General features: G+C 48.0%; 2 long non-coding RNA genes across 2 annotated transcripts; both read left to right on the top strand.

Annotated features, from left to right (window-relative positions):
* Positions 1-5404: 5404 nt before the first annotated feature.
* LOC149914695 (uncharacterized) lies at positions 5405-8128 on the top strand. Its single transcript, XR_016460303.1, has 2 exons — positions 5405-5669; positions 7851-8128. It is a non-coding gene; the product is annotated as an uncharacterized LOC149914695 (long non-coding RNA).
* A 9722-nt stretch (positions 8129-17850) lies between these two features.
* Positions 17851-20567, top strand: LOC149914694 (uncharacterized). Its single transcript, XR_016460256.1, has 2 exons — positions 17851-18133; positions 20290-20567. It is a non-coding gene; the product is annotated as an uncharacterized LOC149914694 (long non-coding RNA).
* The last annotated feature ends 276 nt before the right edge of the window (positions 20568-20843 follow it).

Here is a 20843-nt window from a genome sequence, read left to right as displayed (position 1 = left end):
GGCATGCAGCTCAGCTAGGGAAAAGGAAGGGCATGCAGCTCAGCTAGGGAAAAGGAAGGGCATGCAGCTCAGCTAGGGAAAAGGAAGGGCATGCAGCTCAGCTAGGGAAAAGGAAGGGCATGCAGCTCAGCTAGGGAAGGGAGGGGACAACCAGTAAGGAAGCCAAGTGAGCAAACATCTGCTCAAGTACGTAGCGAGGGGCAAGGAGCTCAGCTAGGTAAGTTAGGGGGAAGCAGCTCAGGTAGGGAATGAGAGGGGCCAGCAGCTCAGCTAGGAAAGCGAGGGGCAAGCAGGTCAGCTAGGTAATTTTGGAACAAGCAGCTCAGGTAGGTAAAGGAAGGGACAGCAGCGCAGGTAAGAAGAGCAGGCAAGGGAATGGTAGGATAGGGCAAGGGGGGAGGTGAGGGTGAAAAGAAAGAATGGGGAGGGTAGGGAGGGCTTAAAGGGGGTTTCAGGAGTACCTATGATTATAAAAAAAAAAAAAAAAGAAAAATGAAAAACAAGAAAAAAAGGTGAAAGAAAAAAGAGAAAGGGAAAAAAAAGAGTAATAAAGGAAAAAAATAAAAAAGGAAAAAAGAAAAAAAAAATGGAAAACAAAAAGAGAAAACCAAGATGAAAAAGAAAAAGATGAAAATAGAAAAAAATGAGAAAAGAGAGAGAAAAATGAAATAAAAAAGAAAAGTGCAATGAAAAAATTAGGAAAAAAAAAAAAGAAAAAAAGAGTGAAAATGAAAAAAGAAAACCAAGATGAAAATGAGAAAAAATAGATGAAAACAAAAAAAAAACGAAAAGAGAGAAAAAAAAAGAACAAGTGCAATGAAATGAAAAAAGAAACGAAAGCATAAAAAAAGAAGAAAAAGAAAAAAGCCCAAAAAGGTCAGAAAAAAAAGAAATGAGAAAAGAAGAAAAAAGCCAAGTAAACAGTCAAGAATAACAGCTGAGAAAAGACTGGATGGCCAAAATGTAGAGAAAGCAAAGCAGAGCACAGCAAGGGAAAGCAAGGCGAGAGTAGCAGCAAAAGGCAGGAGAATGAAGAAGGAGGGAGTGAAGAGCAGGAAAGGTGAGTTTGCCATAAGGCGAGGGGGAAGGGGAGGGGAAAGGGAGAAAAGGGGGGGTACGGGAGGGGAGGGGAAGGGAAGGAGGGGGGGAGAGGAGAGAGGGGAGGGGAGGAAGGGAAAAATGGGAGGGAGGGGGGAGGGGAGGGTTGAAAGGAAAATAGAGAAAGAAGAGGCAAAGAAGAGACTCAGAAGTACAAAGCGATGCACGTAAATGTAGAGGAAGCAAGTAGGGAAGATAAGGGTAGCAGGGCAAAGGAAAGCAAAGGAAGGCAGTGAATGAGAGAAAGCAATCTTGCAGGAATGGTGGAGTGTGGGAAGAGCTGAGCCCCGGCCTGGCACAGGAGCTGCACGGCAGGAGAAGAAGCTGAGCCCAAAGGTAAGAGGAGCTCCTTGGGGCTTTTTGTGGGCTTGAAGCAAAGCTGAGAAGCCGTGCCCGGGAGGAGGTGTGGGTAGCTCCAGGCCACCTTGCTGTCTCCCCAAGAGATGCGGGCTGTGGGCTAGGCAGCGGGCAGGAGTGCTGGCCAGAAGCAAGCATCTGTGTGGAGAAAGGCAAAGGGCGGAGGAGGTTGAAGGGGAGCTACCGGGCATGGGCTTGCTCAGCAAGGGGAGCAGAAGCCTGAAGGGCACGAGAAGGGAATAGAGAAGGGCATGCAGAAGGAGAGAAGCTGCGAGCAGAGTTAAGAGGCACTTGTCAGAGCAGCAAGCAGAGCAGGCAAGTGTTGAGATTGGGAGTGAGTAGCAGGAAAAGGCAAGAGCACCAAGAAAAAGGAGGCGAGGGGCAAGCAGCTCAGGTAGGGAAAAGGAAGGGCATGCAGCTCAGGTAGGGAAGGGAGGGGACAGCAGCTCAGGTAGGGAAAAGGAAGGGCATGCAGCTCAGGTAGGGAAAAGGAAGGGCATGCAGCTCAGGTAGGGAAGGGAGGGGACAGCAGCTAAGCTGGGAAAGTGAGTGGATAGCAGGTGAGGTAGGTAAGTGAGGGGACAACCAGTAAGGAAGCCAAGTGAGCAAACATCTGCTCAAGTACGTAGCGAGGGGCAAGGAGCTCAGCTAGGTAAGTTAGGGGGAAGCAGCTCAGGTAGGGAATGAGAGGGGCCAGCAGCTCAGCTAGGAAAGCGAGGGGCAAGCAGGTCAGCTAGGTAATTTTTGGAACAAGCAGCTCAGGTAGGTAAAGGAAGGGACAGCAGCGCAGGTAAGAAGAGCAGGCAAGGGAATGGTAGGATAGGGCAAGGGGGGAGGTGAGGGTGAAAAGAAAGAATGGGGAGGGTAGGGAGGGCTTAAAGGGGGTTTCAGGAGTACCTATGATTATAAAAAAAAAAAAAGAAAAAATGAAAACCAAGAAAAAAAAGTGAAAGAAAAAAGAGAAAGGGAAAAAAAAGAGTAATAAAGGAAAAAAATAAAAAAGGAAAAAAGAAAAAAAAAATGGAAAACAAAAAGAGAAAACCAAGATGAAAAAGAAAAAGATGAAAATAGAAAAAAATGAGAAAAGAGAGAGAAAAATGAAATAAAAAAGAAAAGTGCAATGAAAAAAAAGAAAAAAAGAATAAAAAAAAAGAAAAAAAGAGTGAAAATGAAAATAGAAAACCAAGATGAAAATGAGAAAAAATAGATGAAAACAAAAAAAAAAAAGGAAAAGCGAAAAAAAAAAAAAAAAGAACAAGTGCAATGAAATGAAAAAAGAAACGAAAGCATAAAAAAAGAAGAAAAAGAAAAAAGCCCAAAAAGGTCAGAAAAAAAAGAAATGAGAAAAGAAGAAAAAAGCCAAGTAAACAGTCAAGAATAACAGCTGAGAAAAGACTGGATGGCCAAAATGTAGAGAAAGCAAAGCAGAGCACAGCAAGGGAAAGCAAGGCGAGAGTAGCAGCAAAAGGCAGGAGAATGAAGAAGGAGGGAGTGAAGAGCAGGAAAGGTGAGTTTGCCATAAGGCGAGGGGGAAGGGGAGGGGAAAGGGAGAAAAGGGGGGGTACAGGAGGGGAGGGGAAGGGAAGGAGGGGGGGAGAGGAGAGAGGGGAGGGGAGGAAGGGAAAAATGGGAGGGAGGGGGGAGGGGAGGGTTGAAAGGAAAATAGAGAAAGAAGAGGCAAAGAAGAGACTCAGAAGTAAAAAGCGGTGCACGTAAATGTAGAGGAAGCAAGTATGGAAGCTAAGGGTAGCAGGGCAAAGGAAAGCAAAGGAAGGCAGTGAATGAGAGAAAGCAATCTTGCAGGAATGGTGGAGTGTGGGAAGAGCTGAGCCCCGGCCTGGCACAGGAGCTGCACGGCAGGAGAAGAAGCTGAGCCCAAAGGTAAGAGGAGCTCCTTGGGGCTTTTTGTGGGCTTAAAGCAAAGCTGAGAAGCCGTGCCCGGGAGGAGGTGTGGGTAGCTCCAGGCCACCTTGCTGTCTCCCCAAGAGATACGGGCTGTGGGCTAGGCAGCGGGCAGGAGAGCTGGCCAGAAGCAAGCATCTATGTGGAGAAATGCAAAGGGCGGAGGAGGTTGAAGGGGAGCTACCGGGCATGGGCTTGCTCAGCAAGAGGAGCAGAAGCCTGAAGGGCACGAGAAGGGAATAGAGAAGGGCATGCAGAAGGAGAGAAGCTGCGAGCAGAGTTAAGAGGCACTTGTCAGAGCAGCAAGCAGAGCAGGCAAGTGTTGAGATTGGGAGTGAGTAGCAGGAAAAGGCAAGAGCACCAAGAAAAAGGAGGCGAGGGGCAAGCAGCTCAGGTAGGGAAAAGGAAGGGCATGCAGCTCAGCTAGGGAAGGGAGGGGACAGCAGCTCAGCTAGGGAAAAGGAAGGGCATGCAGCTCAGCTAGGGAAGGGAGGGGACAGCAGCTCAGCTAGGGAAAAGGAAGGGCATGCAGCTCAGCTAGGGAAAAGGAAGGGCATGCAGCTCAGCTAGGGAAAAGGAAGGGCATGCAGCTCAGCTAGGGAAAAGGAAGGGCATGCAGCTCAGCTAGGGAAAAGGAAGGGCATGCAGCTCAGCTAGGGAAAAGGAAGGGCATGCAGCTCAGCTAGGGAAAAGGAAGGGCATGCAGCTCAGCTAGGGAAAAGGAAGGGCATGCAGCTCAGCTAGGGAAAAGGAAGGGCATGCAGCTCAGCTAGGGAAAAGGAAGGGCATGCAGCTCAGCTAGGGAAAAGGAAGGGCATGCAGCTCAGCTAGGGAAAAGGAAGGGCATGCAGCTCAGCTAGGGAAAAGGAAGGGCATGCAGCTCAGCTAGGGAAAAGGAAGGGCATGCAGCTCAGCTAGGGAAAAGGAAGGGCATGCAGCTCAGCTAGGGAAAAGGAAGGGCATGCAGCTCAGCTAGGGAAGGGAGGGGATAGCAGGTGAGGTAGGGAAGGGAGGGGACAACCAGTAAGGAAGCCAAGTGAGCATACATCTGCTCAAGTACGTAGCGAGGGGCAAGGAGCTTAGCTAGGTAAGTTAGGGGGAAGCAGCTCAGGTAGGGAATGAGAGGGGCCAGCAGCTCAGCTAGGAAAGCGAGGGGCAAGCAGGTCAGCTAGGTAATTTTTGGAACAAGCAGCTCAGGTAGGTAAAGGAAGGGACAGCAGCGCAGGTAAGAAGAGCAGGCAAGGGAATGGTAGGATAGGGCAAGGGGGGAGGTGAGGGTGAAAAGAAAGAATGGGGAGGGTAGGGAGGGCTTAAAGGGGGTTTCAGGAGTACCTATGATTATAAAAAAAAAAAAAAAAAAAAAAGAAAAATGAAAAACAAGAAAAAAAGGTGAAAGAAAAAAGAGAAAGGGAAAAAAAAGAGTAATAAAGGAAAAAAATAAAAAAGGAAAAAAGAAAAAAAAAATGGAAAACAAAAAGAGAAAACCAAGATGAAAAAGAAAAAGATGAAAATAGAAAAAAATGAGAAAAGAGAGAGAAAAATGAAATAAAAAAGAAAAGTGCAATGAAAAAATTAGGAAAAAAAAAAAAAGAAAAAAAGAGTGAAAATGAAAAAAGAAAACCAAGATGAAAATGAGAAAAAATAGATGAAAACAAAAAAAAAACGAAAAGAGAGAAAAAAAAAGAACAAGTGCAATGAAATGAAAAAAGAAACGAAAGCATAAAAAAAGAAGAAAAAGAAAAAAGCCCAAAAAGGTCAGAAAAAAAAGAAATGAGAAAAGAAGAAAAAAGCCAAGTAAACAGTCAAGAATAACAGCTGAGAAAAGACTGGATGGCCAAAATGTAGAGAAAGCAAAGCAGAGCACAGCAAGGGAAAGCAAGGCGAGAGTAGCAGCAAAAGGCAGGAGAATGAAGAAGGAGGGAGTGAAGAGCAGGAAAGGTGAGTTTGCCATAAGGCAAGGGGGAAGGGGAGGGGAAAGGGAGAAAAGGGGGGGTACAGGAGGGGAGGGGAAGGGAAGGAGGGGGGGAGAGGAGAGAGGGGAGGGGAGGAAGGGAAAAATGGGAGGGAGGGGGGAGGGGAGAGTTGAAGGGAAAATAGAGAAAGAAGAGTCAAAGAAGAGACTCAGAAGTACAAAGCGGTGCACGTAAATGTAGAGGAAGCAAGTAGGGAAGCTAAGGGTAGCAGGGCAAAGGAAAGCAAAGGAAGGCAGTGAATGAGAGAAAGCAATCTTGCAGGAATGGTGGAGTGTGGGAAGAGCTGTGCCCCGGCCTGGCACAGGAGCTGCACGGCAGGAGAAGAAGCGGAGCCCAAAGGTAAGAGGAGCTCCTTGGGGCTTTTTGTGGGCTTGAAGCAAAGCTGAGAAGCCGTGCCCGGGAGGAGGTGTGGGGAGCTCCAGGCCACCTTGCTGTCTCCCCAAGAGATGCGGGCTGTAGGCTAGGCTGCGGGCAGGAGTGCTGGCCAGAAGCAAGCATCTGTGTGGAGAAAGGCAAAGGGCGGAGGAGGTTGAAGGGGAGCTACCGGGCATGGGCTTGCTCAGCAAGGGGAGCAGAAGCCTGAAGGGCACGAGAAGGGAATAGAGAAGGGCATGCAGAAGGAGAGAACCTGCGAGCAGAGTTAAGAGGCACTTGTCAGAGCAGCAAGCAGAGCAGGCAATTGTTGAGATTGGGAGTGAGTAGCAGGAAAAGGCAAGAGCACCAAGAAAAAGGAGGCGAGGGGCAAGGAGCTCAGGTAGGGAAAAGGAAGGGCATGCAGCTCAGGTAGGGAAGGGAGGGGACAGCAGCTCAGGTAGGGAAAAGGAAGGGCATGCAGCTCAGGTAGGGAAAAGGAAGGGCATGCAGCTCAGGTAGGGAAAAGGAAGGGCATGCAGCTCAGCTAGGGAAAAGGAAGGGCATGCAGCTCAGCTAGGGAAAAGGAAGGGCATGCAGCTCAGCTAGGGAAAAGGAAGGGCATGCAGCTCAGCTAGGGAAAAGGAAGGGCATGCAGCTCAGCTAGGGAAAAGGAAGGGCATGCAGCTCAGCTAGGGAAAAGGAAGGGCATGCAGCTCAGCTAGGGAAAAGGAAGGGCATGCAGCTCAGCTAGGGAAAAGGAAGGGCATGCAGCTCAGCTAGGGAAAAGGAAGGGCATGCAGCTCAGCTAGGGAAAAGGAAGGGCATGCAGCTCAGCTAGGGAAAAGGAAGGGCATGCAGCTCAGCTAGGGAAAAGGAAGGGCATGCAGCTCAGGTAGGGAAGGGAGGGGATAGCAGGTGAGGTAGGGAAGGGAGGGGACATCCAGTAAGGAAGCCAAGTGAGCAAACATCTGCTCAAGTACGTAGCGAGGGGCAAGGAGCTCAGCTAGGTAAGTTAGGGGGAAGCAGCTCAGGTAGGGAATGAGAGGGGCCAGCAGCTCAGCTAGGAAAGCGAGGGGCAAGCAGGTCAGCTAGGTAATTTTTGGAACAAGCAGCTCAGGTAGGTAAAGGAAGGGACAGCAGCGCAGGTAAGAAGAGCAGGCAAGGGAATGGTAGGATAGGGCAAGGGGGGAGGTGAGGGTGAAAAGAAAGAATGGGGAGGGTAGGGAGGGCTTAAAGGGGGTTTCAGGAGTACCTATGATTATAAAAAAAAAAAAAAAAAAAAAAAAGAAAAATGAAAAACAAGAAAAAAAGGTGAAAGAAAAAAGAGAAAGGGAAAAAAAAGAGTAATAAAGGAAAAAAATAAAAAAGGAAAAAAGAAAAAAATGGAAAACAAAAAGAGAAAACCAAGATGAAAAAGAAAAAATGAAAATAGAAAAAAATGAGAAAAGAGAGAGAAAAATGAAATAAAAAAGAAAAGTGCAATGAAAAAAAAAGAAAAAAAGAATAAAAAAAAAAGAAAAAAAGAGTGAAAATGAAAAAAGAAAACCAAGATGAAAATGAGAAAAAATAGATGAAAACAAAAAAAAAAAAGGAAGGGAGAAAAAAAAAAGAACACGTGCAATGAAATGAAAAAAGAAACGAAAGCATAAAAAAAAGAAGAAAAAGAAAAAAGCCCAAAAAGGTCAGAAAAAAAAGAAATGAGAAAAGAAGAAAAAAGCCAAGTAAACAGTCAAGAATAACAGCTGAGAAAAGACTGGATGGCCAAAATGTAGAGAAAGCAAAGCAGAGCACAGCAAGGGAAAGCAAGGCGAGAGTAGCAGCAAAAGGCAGGAGAATGAAGAAGGAGGGAGTGAAGAGCAGGAAAGGTGAGTTTGCCATAAGGCAAGGGGGAAGGGGAGGGGAAAGGGAGAAAAGGGGGGGTACGGGAGGGGAGGGGAGGGGAAGGGAAGGAGGGGGGGAGAGGAGAGAGGGGAGGGCAGGAAGGGAAAAATGGGAGGGAGGGGGGAGGGGAGGGTTGAAGGGAAAATAGAGAAAGAAGAGGCAAAGAAGAGACTCAGAAGTACAAAGCGGTGCACGTAAATGTAGAGGAAGCAAGTAGGGAAGCTAAGGGTAGCAGGGCAAAGGAAAGCAAAGGAAGGCAGTGAATGAGAGAAAGCAATCTTGCAGGAATGGTGGAGTGTGGGAAGAGCTGAGCCCCGGCCTGGCACAGGAGCTGCACGGCAGGAGAAGAAGCTGAGCCCAAAGGTAAGAGGAGCTCCTTGGGGCTTTTTGTGGGCTTGAAGCAAAGCTGAGAAGCCGTGCCCGGGAGGAGGTGTGGGTAGCTCCAGGCCACCTTGCTGTCTCCCCAAGAGATGCGGGCTGTGGGCTAGGCAGCGGGCAGGAGTGCTGGCCAGAAGCAAGCATCTGTGTGGAGAAAGGCAAAGGGCGGAGGAGGTTGAAGGGGAGCTACCGGGCATGGGCTTGCTCAGCAAGGGGAGCAGAAGCCTGAAGGGCACGAGAAGGGAATAGAGAAGGGCATGCAGAAGGAGAGAAGCTGCGAGCAGAGTTAAGAGGCACTTGTCAGAGCAGCAAGCAGAGCAGGCAAGTGTTGAGATTGGGAGTGAGTAGCAGGAAAAGGCAAGAGCACCAAGAAAAAGGAGGCGAGGGGCAAGCAGCTCAGGTAGGGAAGGGAGGGGCAAGCAGCTCAGGTAGGGAAAAGGAAGGGCATGCAGCTCAGGTAGGGAAAAGGAAGGGCATGCAGCTCAGGTAGGGAAAAGGAAGGGCATGCAGCTCAGGTAGGGAAAAGGAAGGGCATGCAGCTCAGGTAGGGAAAAGGAAGGGCATGCAGCTCAGGTAGGGAAAAGGAAGGGCATGCAGCTCAGGTAGGGAAAAGGAAGGGCATGCAGCTCAGCTAGGGAAAAGGAAGGGCATGCAGCTCAGCTAGGGAAAAGGAAGGGCATGCAGCTCAGCTAGGGAAAAGGAAGGGCATGCAGCTCAGCTAGGGAAAAGGAAGGGCATGCAGCTCAGCTAGGGAAAAGGAAGGGCATGCAGCTCAGCTAGGGAAAAGGAAGGGCATGCAGCTCAGCTAGGGAAAAGGAAGGGCATGCAGCTCAGCTAGGGAAAAGGAAGGGCATGCAGCTCAGCTAGGGAAAAGGAAGGGCATGCAGCTCAGCTAGGGAAAAGGAAGGGCATGCAGCTCAGCTAGGGAAAAGGAAGGGATAGCATGTGAGGTAGGGAAGGGAGGGGACAACCAGTAAGGAAGCCAAGTGAGCAAACATCTGCTCAAGTACGTAGCGAGGGGCAAGGAGCTCAGCTAGGTAAGTTAGGGGGAAGCAGCTCAGGTAGGGAATGAGAGGGGCCAGCAGCTCAGCTAGGAAAGCGAGGGGCAAGCAGGTCAGCTAGGTAATTTTTGGAACAAGCAGCTCAGGTAGGTAAAGGAAGGGACAGCAGCGCAGGTAAGAAGAGCAGGCAAGGGAATGGTAGGATAGGGCAAGGGGGGAGGTGAGGGTGAAAAGAAAGAATGGGGAGGGTAGGGAGGGCTTAAAGGGGGTTTCAGGAGTACCTATGATTATAAAAAAAAAAAAAAAAAAAAAGAAAAATGAAAAACAAGAAAAAAAGGTGAAAGAAAAAAGAGAAAGGGAAAAAAAAGAGTAATAAAGGAAAAAAATAAAAAAGGAAAAAAGAAAAAAAAAATGGAAAACAAAAAGAGAAAACCAAGATGAAAAAGAAAAAGATGAAAATAGAAAAAAATGAGAAAAGAGAGAGAAAAATGAAATAAAAAAGAAAAGTGCAATGAAAAAATTAGGAAAAAAAAAAAAAGAAAAAAAGAGTGAAAATGAAAAAAGAAAACCAAGATGAAAATGAGAAAAAATAGATGAAAACAAAAAAAAAACGAAAAGAGAGAAAAAAAAAGAACAAGTGCAATGAAATGAAAAAAGAAACGAAAGCATAAAAAAAGAAGAAAAAGAAAAAAGCCCAAAAAGGTCAGAAAAAAAAGAAATGAGAAAAGAAGAAAAAAGCCAAGTAAACAGTCAAGAATAACAGCTGAGAAAAGACTGGATGGCCAAAATGTAGAGAAAGCAAAGCAGAGCACAGCAAGGGAAAGCAAGGCGAGAGTAGCAGCAAAAGGCAGGAGAATGAAGAAGGAGGGAGTGAAGAGCAGGAAAGGTGAGTTTGCCATAAGGCAAGGGGGAAGGGGAGGGGAAAGGGAGAAAAGGGGGGTACAGGAGGGGAGGGGAAGGGAAAGAGGGGGGGAGAGGAGAGAGGGGAGGAAACGAAGAGAAAAATGGGAGGGAGGGGGGAGGGGAGGGTTGAAGGGAAAATAAAGAAGAGGCAAAGAAGAGACTCAGAAGTACAAAGCGGTGCACGTAAATGTAGAGGAAGCAAGTAGGGAAGCTAAGGGTAGCAGGGCAAAGGAAAGCAAAGGAAGGCAGTGAATGAGAGAAAGCAATCTTGCAGGAATGGTGGAGTGTGGGAAGAGCTGAGCCCCGGCCTGGCACAGGAGCTGCACGGCAGGAGAAGAAGCTGAGCCCAAAGGTAAGAGGAGCTCCTTGGGGCTTTTTGTGGGCTTGAAGCAAAGCTGAGAAGCCGTGCCCGGGAGGAGGTGTGGGTAGCTCCAGGCCACCTTGCTGTCTCCCCAAGAGATGCGGGCTGTGGGCTAGGCAGCGGGCAGGAGTGCTGGCCAGAAGCAAGCATCTGTGTGGAGAAAGGCAAAGGGCGGAGGAGGTTGAAGGGGAGCTACCGGGCATGGGCTTGCTCAGCAAGGGGAGCAGAAGCCTGAAGGGCACGAGAAGGGAATAGAGAAGGGCATGCAGAAGGAGAGAAGCTGCGAGCAGAGTTAAGAGGCACTTGTCAGAGCAGCAAGCAGAGCAGGCAATTGTTGAGATTGGGAGTGAGTAGCAGGAAAAGGCAAGAGCACCAAGAAAAAGGAGGCGAGGGGCAAGCAGCTCAGGTAGGGAAAAGGAAGGGCATGCAGCTCAGCTAGGGAAAAGGAAGGGCATGCAGCTCAGCTAGGGAAAAGGAAGGGCATGCAGCTCAGGTAGGGAAGGGAGGGGACAGCAGCTAAGCTGGGAAGGTGAGTGGATAGCAGGTGAGGTAGGTAAGTGAGGGGACAACCAGTAAGGAAGCCAAGTGAGCAAACATCTGCTCAAGTACGTAGCGAGGGGCAAGGAGCTCAGCTAGGTAAGTTAGGGGGAAGCAGCTCAGGTAGGGAATGAGAGGGGCCAGCAGCTCAGCTAGGAAAGCGAGGGGCAAGCAGGTCAGCTAGGTAATTTTTGGAACAAGCAGCTCAGGCAGGTAAAGGAAGGGACAGCAGCGCAGGTAAGAAGAGCAGGCAAGGGAATGGTAGGATAGGGCAAGGGGGGAGGTGAGGGTGAAAAGAAAGAATGGGGAGGGTAGGGAGGGCTTAAAGGGGGTTTCAGGAGTACCTATGATTATAAAAAAAAAAAAAAAAAAAAAAAAAGAAAAATGAAAAACAAGAAAAAAAGGTGAAAGAAAAAAGAGAAAGGGAAAAAAAAGAGTAATAAAGGAAAAAAATAAAAAAGAAAAAAATGGAAAAAAATGGAAAACAAAAAGAGAAAACCAAGATGAAAAAGAAAACGATGAAAATAGAAAAAAATGAGAAAAGAGAGAGAAAAATGAAATAAAAAAGAAAAGTGCAATGAAAAAAAAAGAAAAAAAGAATAAAAAAAAAAGAAAAAAAGAGTGAAAAGGAAAAAGAAAACCAAGATGAAAATGAGAAAAAATAGATGAAAACAAAAAAAAAAAAGGAAGGGAGAAAAAAAAAAGAACACGTGCAATGAAATGAAAAAAGAAACGAAAGCATAAAAAAAGAAGAAAAAGAAAAAAGCCCAAAAAGGTCAGAAAAAAAAGAAATGAGAAAAGAAGAAAAAAGCCAAGTAAACAGTCAAGAATAACAGCTGAGAAAAGACTGGATGGCCAAAATGTAGAGAAAGCAAAGCAGAGCACAGCAAGGGAAAGCAAGGCGAGAGTAGCAGCAAAAGGCAGGAGAATGAAGAAGGAGGGAGTGAAGAGCAGGAAAGGTGAGTTTGCCATAAGGCAAGGGGGAAGGGGAGGGGAAAGGGAGAAAAGGGGGGGTACGGGAGGGGAGGGGAAGGGAAGGAGGGGGGAGAGGAGAGAGGGGAGGGGAGGAAGGGAAAAATGGGAGGGAGGGGGGAGGGGAGGGTTGAAGGGAAAATAGAGAAAGAAGAGGCAAAGAAGAGACTCAGAAGTACAAAGCGGTGCACGTAAATGTAGAGGAAGCAAGTAGGGAAGCTAAGGGTAGCAGGGCAAAGGAAAGCAAAGGAAGGCAGTGAATGAGAGAAAGCAATCTTGCAGGAATGGTGGAGTGTGGGAAGAGCTGAGCCCCGGCCTGGCACAGGAGCTGCACGGCAGGAGAAGAAGCTGAGCCCAAAGGTAAGAGGAGCTCCTTGGGGCTTTTTGTGGGCTTGAAGCAAAGCTGAGAAGCCGTGCCCGGGAGGAGGTGTGGGTAGCTCCAGGCCACCTTGCTGTCTCCCCAAGAGATGCGGGCTGTGGGCTAGGCAGCGGGCAGGAGTGCTGGCCAGAAGCAAGCATCTGTGTGGAGAAAGGCAAAGGGCGGAGGAGGTTGAAGGGGAGCTACCGGGCATGGGCTTGCTCAGCAAGAGGAGCAGAAGCCTGAAGGGCACGAGAAGGGAATAGAGAAGGGCATGCAGAAGGAGAGAAGCTGCGAGCAGAGTTAAGAGGCACTTGTCAGAGCAGTAAGCAGAGCAGGCAAGTGTTGAGATTGGGAGTGAGTAGCAGGAAAAGGCAAGAGCACCAAGAAAAAGGAGGGGAGGGGCAAGCAGCTCAGCTAGGGAAAAGGAAGGGCATGCAGCTCAGCTAGGGAAAAGGAAGGGCATGCAGCTCAGCTAGGGAAAAGGAAGGGCATGCAGCTCAGCTAGGGAAAAGGAAGGGCATGCAGCTCAGCTAGGGAAAAGGAAGGGCATGCAGCTCAGCTAGGGAAAAGGAAGGGCATGCAGCTCAGCTAGGGAAGGGAGGGGACAACCAGTAAGGAAGCCAAGTGAGCATACATCTGCTCAAGTACGTAGCGAGGGGCAAGGAGCTCAGCTAGGTAAGTTAGGGGGAAGCAGCTCAGGTAGGGAATGAGAGGGGCCAGCAGCTCAGCTAGGAAAGCGAGGGGCAAGCAGGTCAGCTAGGTAATTTTTGGAACAAGCAGCTCAGGTAGGTAAAGGAAGGGACAGCAGCGCAGGTAAGAAGAGCAGGCAAGGGAATGGTAGGATAGGGCAAGGGGGGAGGTGAGGGTGAAAAGAAAGAATGGGGAGGGTAGGGAGGGCTTAAAGGGGGTTTCAGGAGTACCTATGATTATAAAAAAAAAAAAAAGAAAAATGAAAAACAAGAAAAAAAGGTGAAAGAAAAAAGAGAAAGGGAAAAAAAAGAGTAATAAAGGAAAAAAATAAAAAAGGAAAAAAGAAAAAAAAAATGGAAAACAAAAAGAGAAAACCAAGATGAAAAAGAAAAAATGAAAATAGAAAAAAATGAGAAAAGAGAGAGAAAAATGAAATAAAAAAGAAAAGTGCAATGAAAAAATTAGGAAAAAAAAAAAAGAAAAAAAGAGTGAAAATGAAAAAAGAAAACCAAAATTAAAATGAGAAAAAATAGATGAAAACAAAAAACGAAAAGAGAGAAAAAAAAAGAACAAGTGCAATGAAATGAAAAAAGAAACGAAAGCATAAAAAAAGAAGAAAAAGAAAAAAGCCCAAAAAGGTCAGAAAAAAAAGAAATGAGAAAAGAAGAAAAAAGCCAAGTAAACAGTCAAGAATAACAGCTGAGAAAAGACTGGATGGCCAAAATGTAGAGAAAGCAAAGCAGAGCACAGCAAGGGAAAGCAGGGCGAGAGTAGCAGCAAAAGGCAGGAGAATGAAGAAGGAGGGAGTGAAGAGCAGGAAAGGTGAGTTTGCCATAAGGCAAGGGGGAAGGGGAGGGGAAAGGGAGAAAAGGGGGGGTACGGGAGGGGAGGGGAAGGGAAAGAGGGGGGGAGAGGAGAGAGGGGAGGGGAGGAAGGGAAAAATGGGAGGGAGGGGGGAGGGGAGGGTTGAAGGGAAAATAGAGAAAGAAGAGGCAAAGAAGAGACTCAGAAGTACAAAGCGGTGCACGTAAATGTAGAGGAAGCAAGTAGGGAAGCTAAGGGTAGCAGGGCAAAGGAAAGCAAAGGAAGGCAGTGAATGAGAGAAAGCAATCTTGCAGGAATGGTGGAGTGTGGGAAGAGCTGAGCCCCGGCCTGGCACAGGAGCTGCACGGCAGGAGAAGAAGCTGAGCCCAAAGGTAAGAGGAGCTCCTTGGGGCTTTTTGTGGGCTTGAAGCAAAGCTGAGAAGCCGTGCCCGGGAGGAGGTGTGGGTAGCTCCAGGCCACCTTGCTGTCTCCCCAAGAGATGCGGGCTGTGGGCTAGGCAGCGGGCAGGAGTGCTGGCCAGAAGCAAGCATCTGTGTGGAGAAAGGCAAAGGGCGGAGGAGGTTGAAGGGGAGCTACCGGGCATGGGCTTGCTCAGCAAGGGGAGCAGAAGCCTGAAGGGCACGAGAAGGGAATAGAGAAGGGCATGCAGAAGGAGAGAAGCTGCGAGCAGAGTTAAGAGGCACTTGTCAGAGCAGCAAGCAGAGCAGGCAAGTGTTGAGATTGGGAGTGAGTAGCAGGAAAAGGCAAGAGCACCAAGAAAAAGGAGGCGAGGGGCAAGCAGCTCAGGTAGGGAAGGGAGGGGACAGCAGCTCAGGTAGGGAAAAGGAAGGGCATGCAGCTCAGGTAGGGAAAAGGAAGGGCATGCAGCTCAGGTAGGGAAAAGGAAGGGCATGCAGCTCAGGTAGGGAAAAGGAAGGGCATGCAGCTCAGGTAGGGAAAAGGAAGGGCATGCAGCTCAGGTAGGGAAAAGGAAGGGCATGCAGCTCAGCTAGGGAAAAGGAAGGGCATGCAGCTCAGCTAGGGAAAAGGAAGGGCATGCAGCTCAGCTAGGGAAAAGGAAGGGCATGCAGCTCAGCTAGGGAAAAGGAAGGGCATGCAGCTCAGCTAGGGAAAAGGAAGGGCATGCAGCTCAGGTAGGGAAAAGGAAGGGATAGCAGGTGAGGTAGGGAAGGGAGGGGACAACCAGTAAGGAAGCCAAGTGAGCAAACATCTGCTCAAGTACGTAGCGAGGGGCAAGGAGCTCAGCTAGGTAAGTTAGGGGGAAGCAGCTCAGGTAGGGAATGAGAGGGGCCAGCAGCTCAGCTAGGAAAGCGAGGGGCAAGCAGGTCAGCTAGGTAATTTTTGGAACAAGCAGCTCAGGTAGGTAAAGGAAGGGACAGCAGCGCAGGTAAGAAGAGCAGGCAAGGGAATGGTAGGATAGGGCAAGGGGGGAGGTGAGGGTGAAAAGAAAGAATGGGGAGGGTAGGGAGGGCTTAAAGGGGGTTTCAGGAGTACCTATGATTATAAAAAAAAAAAAAAAAGAAAAATGAAAAACAAGAAAAAAAGGTGAAAGAAAAAAGAGAAAGGGAAAAAAAAGAGTAATAAAGGAAAAAAATAAAAAAGGAAAAAAGAAAAAAAAAATGGAAAACAAAAAGAGAAAACCAAGATGAAAAAGAAAAAGATGAAAATAGAAAAAAATGAGAAAAGAGAGAGAAAAATGAAATAAAAAAGAAAAGTGCAATGAAAAAATTAGGAAAAAAAAAAAAGAAAAAAAGAGTGAAAATGAAAAAAGAAAACCAAGATGAAAATGAGAAAAAATAGATGAAAACAAAAAAAAAACGAAAAGAGAGAAAAAAAAAGAACAAGTGCAATGAAATGAAAAAAGAAACGAAAGCATAAAAAAAGAAGAAAAAGAAAAAAGCCCAAAAAGGTCAGAAAAAAAAGAAATGAGAAAAGAAGAAAAAAGCCAAGTAAACAGTCAAGAATAACAGCTGAGAAAAGACTGGATGGCCAAAATGTAGAGAAAGCAAAGCAGAGCACAGCAAGGGAAAGCAAGGCGAGAGTAGCAGCAAAAGGCAGGAGAATGAAGAAGGAGGGAGTGAAGAGCAGGAAAGGTGAGTTTGCCATAAGGCAAGGGGGAAGGGGAGGGGAAAGGGAGAAAAGGGGGGTACAGGAGGGGAGGGGAAGGGAAAGAGGGGGGGAGAGGAGAGAGGGGAGGGGAGGAAGGGAAAAATGGGAGGGAGGGGGGAGGGGAGGGTTGAAGGGAAAATAGAGAAAGAAGAGGCAAAGAAGAGACTCAGAAGTACAAAGCGGTGCACGTAAATGTAGAGGAAGCAAGTAGGGAAGCTAAGGGTAGCAGGGCAAAGGAAAGCAAAGGAAGGCAGTGAATGAGAGAAAGCAATCTTGCAGGAATGGTGGAGTGTGGGAAGAGCTGAGCCCCGGCCTGGCACAGGAGCTGCACGGCAGGAGAAGAAGCTGAGCCCAAAGGTAAGAGGAGCTCCTTGGGGCTTTTTGTGGGCTTGAAGCAAAGCTGAGAAGCCGTGCCCGGGAGGAGGTGTGGGTAGCTCCAGGCCACCTTGCTGTCTCCCCAAGAGATGCGGGCTGTGGGCTAGGCAGCGGGCAGGAGTGCTGGCCAGAAGCAAGCATCTGTGTGGAGAAAGGCAAAGGGCGGAGGAGGTTGAAGGGGAGCTACCGGGCATGGGCTTGCTCAGCAAGGGGAGCAGAAGCCTGAAGGGCACGAGAAGGGAATAGAGAAGGGCATGCAGAAGGAGAGAAGCTGCGAGCAGAGCTAAGAGGCACTTGTCAGAGCAGCAAGCAGAGCAGGCAATTGTTGAGATTGGGAGTGAGTAGCAGGAAAAGGCAAGAGCACCAAGAAAAAGGAGGCGAGGGGCAAGCAGCTCAGGTAGGGAAAAGGAAGGGCATGCAGCTCAGCTAGGGAAGGGAGGGGACAGCAGCTCAGGTAGGGAAAAGGAAGGGCATGCAGCTCAGCTAGGGAAAAGGAAGGGCATGCAGCTCAGGTAGGGAAAAGGAAGGGCATGCAGCTCAGCTAGGGAAAAGGAAGGGCATGCAGCTCAGCTAGGGAAAAGGAAGGGCATGCAGCTCAGCTAGGGAAAAGGAAGGGCATGCAGCTCAGCTAGGGAAAAGGAAGGGCATGCAGCTCAGCTAGGGAAAAGGAAGGGCATGCAGCTCAGCTAGGGAAAAGGAAGGGCATGCAGCTCAGCTAGGGAAAAGGAAGGGATAGCAGGTAAGGTAGGGAAGGGAGGGGACAACCAGTAAGGAAGCCAAGTGAGCAAACATCTGCTCAAGTACGTAGCGAGGGGCAAGGAGCTCAGCTAGGTAAGTTAGGGGGAAGCAGCTCAGGTAGGGAATGAGAGGGGCCAGCAGCTCAGCTAGGAAAGCGAGGGGCAAGCAGGTCAGCTAGGTAATTTTTGGAACAAGCAGCTCAGGTAGGTAAAGGAAGGGACAGCAGCGCAGGTAAGAAGAGCAGGCAAGGGAATGGTAGGATAGGGCAAGGGGGGAGGTGAGGGTGAAAAGAAAGAATGGGGAGGGTAGGGAGGGCTTAAAGGGGGTTTCAGGAGTACCTATGATTATAAAAAAAAAAAAAAAAAAAGAAAAATGAAAAACAAGAAAAAAAGGTGAAAGAAAAAAGAGAAAGGGAAAAAAAAGAGTAATAAAGGAAAAAAATAAAAAAGGAAAAAAGAAAAAAAAAATGGAAAACAAAAAGAGAAAACCAAGATGAAAAAGAAAAAGATGAAAATAGAAAAAAATGAGAAAAGAGAGAGAAAAATGAAATAAAAAAGAGAAGTGCAATGAAAAAATTAGGAAAAAAAAAAAGAAAAAAAGAGTGAAAATGAAAAAAGAAAACCAAGATGAAAATGAGAAAAAATAGATGAAAACAAAAAAAAAACGAAAAGAGAAAAAAAAAAAGAACACGTGCAATGAAATGAAAAAAGAAACGAAAGCATAAAAAAAAGAAGAAAAAGAAAAAAGCCCAAAAAGGTCAGAAAAAAAAGAAATGAGAAAAGAAGAAAAAAGCCAAGTAAACAGTCAAGAATAACAGCTGAGAAAAGACTGGATGGCCAAAATGTAGAGAAAGCAAAGCAGAGCACAGCAAGGGAAAGCAAGGCGAGAGTAGCAGCAAAAGGCAGGAGAATGAAGAAGGAGGGAGTGAAGAGCAGGAAAGGTGAGTTTGCCATAAGGCAAGGGGGAAGGGGAGGGGAAAGGGAGAAAAGGGGGGGTACGGGAGGGGAGGGGAGGGGAAGGGAAGGAGGGGGGAGAGGAGAGAGGGGAGGGCAGGAAGGGAAAAATGGGAGGGAGGGGGGAGGGGAGGGTTGAAGGGAAAATAGAGAAAGAAGAGGCAAAGAAGAGACTCAGAAGTACAAAGCGGTGCACGTAAATGTAGAGGAAGCAAGTAGGGAAGCTAAGGGTAGCAGGGCAAAGGAAAGCAAAGGAAGGCAGTGAATGAGAGAAAGCAATCTTGCAGGAATGGTGGAGTGTGGGAAGAGCTGAGCCCCGGCCTGGCACAGGAGCTGCACGGCAGGAGAAGAAGCTGAGCCCAAAGGTAAGAGGAGCTCCTTGGGGCTTTTTGTGGGCTTGAAGCAAAGCTGAGAAGCCGTGCCCGGGAGGAGGTGTGGGTAGCTCCAGGCCACCTTGCTGTCTCCCCAAGAGATGCGGGCTGTGGGCTAGGCAGCGGGCAGGAGTGCTGGCCAGAAGCAAGCATCTGTGTGGAGAAAGGCAAAGGGCGGAGGAGGTTGAAGGGGAGCTACCGGGCATGGGCTTGCTCAGCAAGGGGAGCAGAAGCCTGAAGGGCACGAGAAGGGAATAGAGAAGGGCATGCAGAAGGAGAGAAGCTGCGAGCAGAGTTAAGAGGCACTTGTCAGAGCAGCAAGCAGAGCAGGCAATTGTTGAGATTGGGAGTGAGTAGCAGGAAAAGGCAAGAGCACCAAGAAAAAGGAGGGGAGGGGCAAGCAGCTCAGGTAGGGAAAAGGAAGGGCATGCAGCTCAGCTAGGGAAGGGAGGGGACAGCAGCTCAGCTAGGGAAAAGGAAGGGCATGCAGCTCAGCTAGGGAAAAGGAAGGGCATGCAGCTCAGCTAGGGAAAAGGAAGGGCATGCAGCTCAGCTAGGGAAAAGGAAGGGCATGCAGCTCAGCTAGGGAAAAGGAAGGGCATGCAGCTCAGCTAGGGAAAAGGAAGGGCATGCAGCTCAGCTAGGGAAAAGGAAGGGCATGCAGCTCAGGTAGGGAAAAGGAAGGGCATGCAGCTCAGCTAGGGAAAAGGAAGGGCATGCAGCTCAGCTAGGGAAAAGGAAGGGCATGCAGCTCAGCTAGGGAAAAGGAAGGGCATGCAGCTCAGCTAGGGAAAAGGAAGGGCATGCAGCTCAGCTAGGGAAAAGGAAGGGCATGCAGCTCAGCTAGGGAAAAGGAAGGGCATGCAGCTCAGCTAGGGAAAAGGAAGGGCATGCAGCTCAGCTAGGGAAAAGGAAGGGCATGCAGCTCAGCTAGGGAAGGGAGGGGACAACCAGTAAGGAAGCCAAGTGAGCATACATCTGCTCAAGTACGTAGCGAGGGGCAAGGAGCTCAGCTAGGTAAGTTAGGGGGAAGCAGCTCAGGTAGGGAATGAGAGGGGCCAGCAGCTCAGCTAGGAAAGCGAGGGGCAAGCAGGTCAGCTAGGTAATTTTTGGAACAAGCAGCTCAGGTAGGTAAAGGAAGGGACAGCAGCGCAGGTAAGAAGAGCAGGCAAGGGAATGGTAGGATAGGGCAAGGGGGGAGGTGAGGGTGAAAAGAAAGAATGGGGAGGGTAGGGAGGGCTTAAAGGGGGTTTCAGGAGTACCTATGATTATAAAAAAAAAAAAAAGAAAAATGAAAAACAAGAAAAAAAGGTGAAAGAAAAAAGAGAAAGGGAAAAAAAAGAGTAATAAAGGAAAAAAATAAAAAAGGAAAAAAGAAAAAAAAAATGGAAAACAAAAAGAGAAAACCAAGATGAAAAAGAAAAAATGAAAATAGAAAAAAATGAGAAAAGAGAGAGAAAAATGAAATAAAAAAGAAAAGTGCAATGAAAAAATTAGGAAAAAAAAAAAAGAAAAAAAGAGTGAAAATGAAAAAAGAAAACCAAAATTAAAATGAGAAAAAATAGATGAAAACAAAAAACGAAAAGAGAGAAAAAAAAAGAACAAGTGCAATGAAATGAAAAAAGAAACGAAAGCATAAAAAAAGAAGAAAAAGAAAAAAGCCCAAAAAGGTCAGAAAAAAAAGAAATGAGAAAAGAAGAAAAAAGCCAAGTAAACAGTCAAGAATAACAGCTGAGAAAAGACTGGATGGCCAAAATGTAGAGAAAGCAAAGCAGAGCACAGCAAGGGAAAGCAGGGCGAGAGTAGCAGCAAAAGGCAGGAGAATGAAGAAGGAGGGAGTGAAGAGCAGGAAAGGTGAGTTTGCCATAAGGCAAGGGGGAAGGGGAGGGGAAAGGGAGAAAAGGGGGGGTACGGGAGGGGAGGGGAAGGGAAAGAGGGGGGGAGAGGAGAGAGGGGAGGGGAGGAAGGGAAAAATGGGAGGGAGGGGGGAGGGGAGGGTTGAAGGGAAAATAGAGAAAGAAGAGGCAAAGAAGAGACTCAGAAGTACAAAGCGGTGCACGTAAATGTAGAGGAAGCAAGTAGGGAAGCTAAGGGTAGCAGGGCAAAGGAAAGCAAAGGAAGGCAGTGAATGAGAGAAAGCAATCTTGCAGGAATGGTGGAGTGTGGGAAGAGCTGAGCCCCGGACTGGCACAGGAGCTGCACGGCAGGAGAAGAAGCTGAGCCCAAAGGTAAGAGGAGCTCCTTGGGGCTTTTTGTGGGCTTGAAGCAAAGCTGAGAAGCCGTGCCCGGGAGGAGGTGTGGGTAGCTCCAGGCCACCTTGCTGTCTCCCCAAGAGATGCGGGCTGTGGGCTAGGCAGCGGGCAGGAGTGCTGGCCAGAAGCAAGCATCTGTGTGGAGAAAGGCAAAGGGCGGAGGAGGTTGAAGGGGAGCTACCGGGCATGGGCTTGCTCAGCAAGGGGAGCAGAAGCCTGAAGGGCACGAGAAGGGAATAGAGAAGGGCATGCAGAAGGAGAGAAGCTGCGAGCAGAGTTAAGAGGCACTTGTCAGAGCAGCAAGCAGAGCAGGCAAGTGTTGAGATTGGGAGTGAGTAGCAGGAAAAGGCAAGAGCACCAAGAAAAAGGAGGCGAGGGGCAAGCAGCTCAGGTAGGGAAGGGAGGGGACAGCAGCTCAGGTAGGGAAAAGGAAGGGCATGCAGCTCAGGTAG

This window comes from Phasianus colchicus, chromosome 28, assembly GCF_987193195.1.
Source record: "Phasianus colchicus chromosome 28, bPhaCol1.hap1.1, whole genome shotgun sequence".
Classification (NCBI taxonomy): domain Eukaryota; kingdom Metazoa; phylum Chordata; class Aves; order Galliformes; family Phasianidae; genus Phasianus; species Phasianus colchicus.
This window is presented reverse-complemented; position numbering and strand designations above follow the sequence as displayed.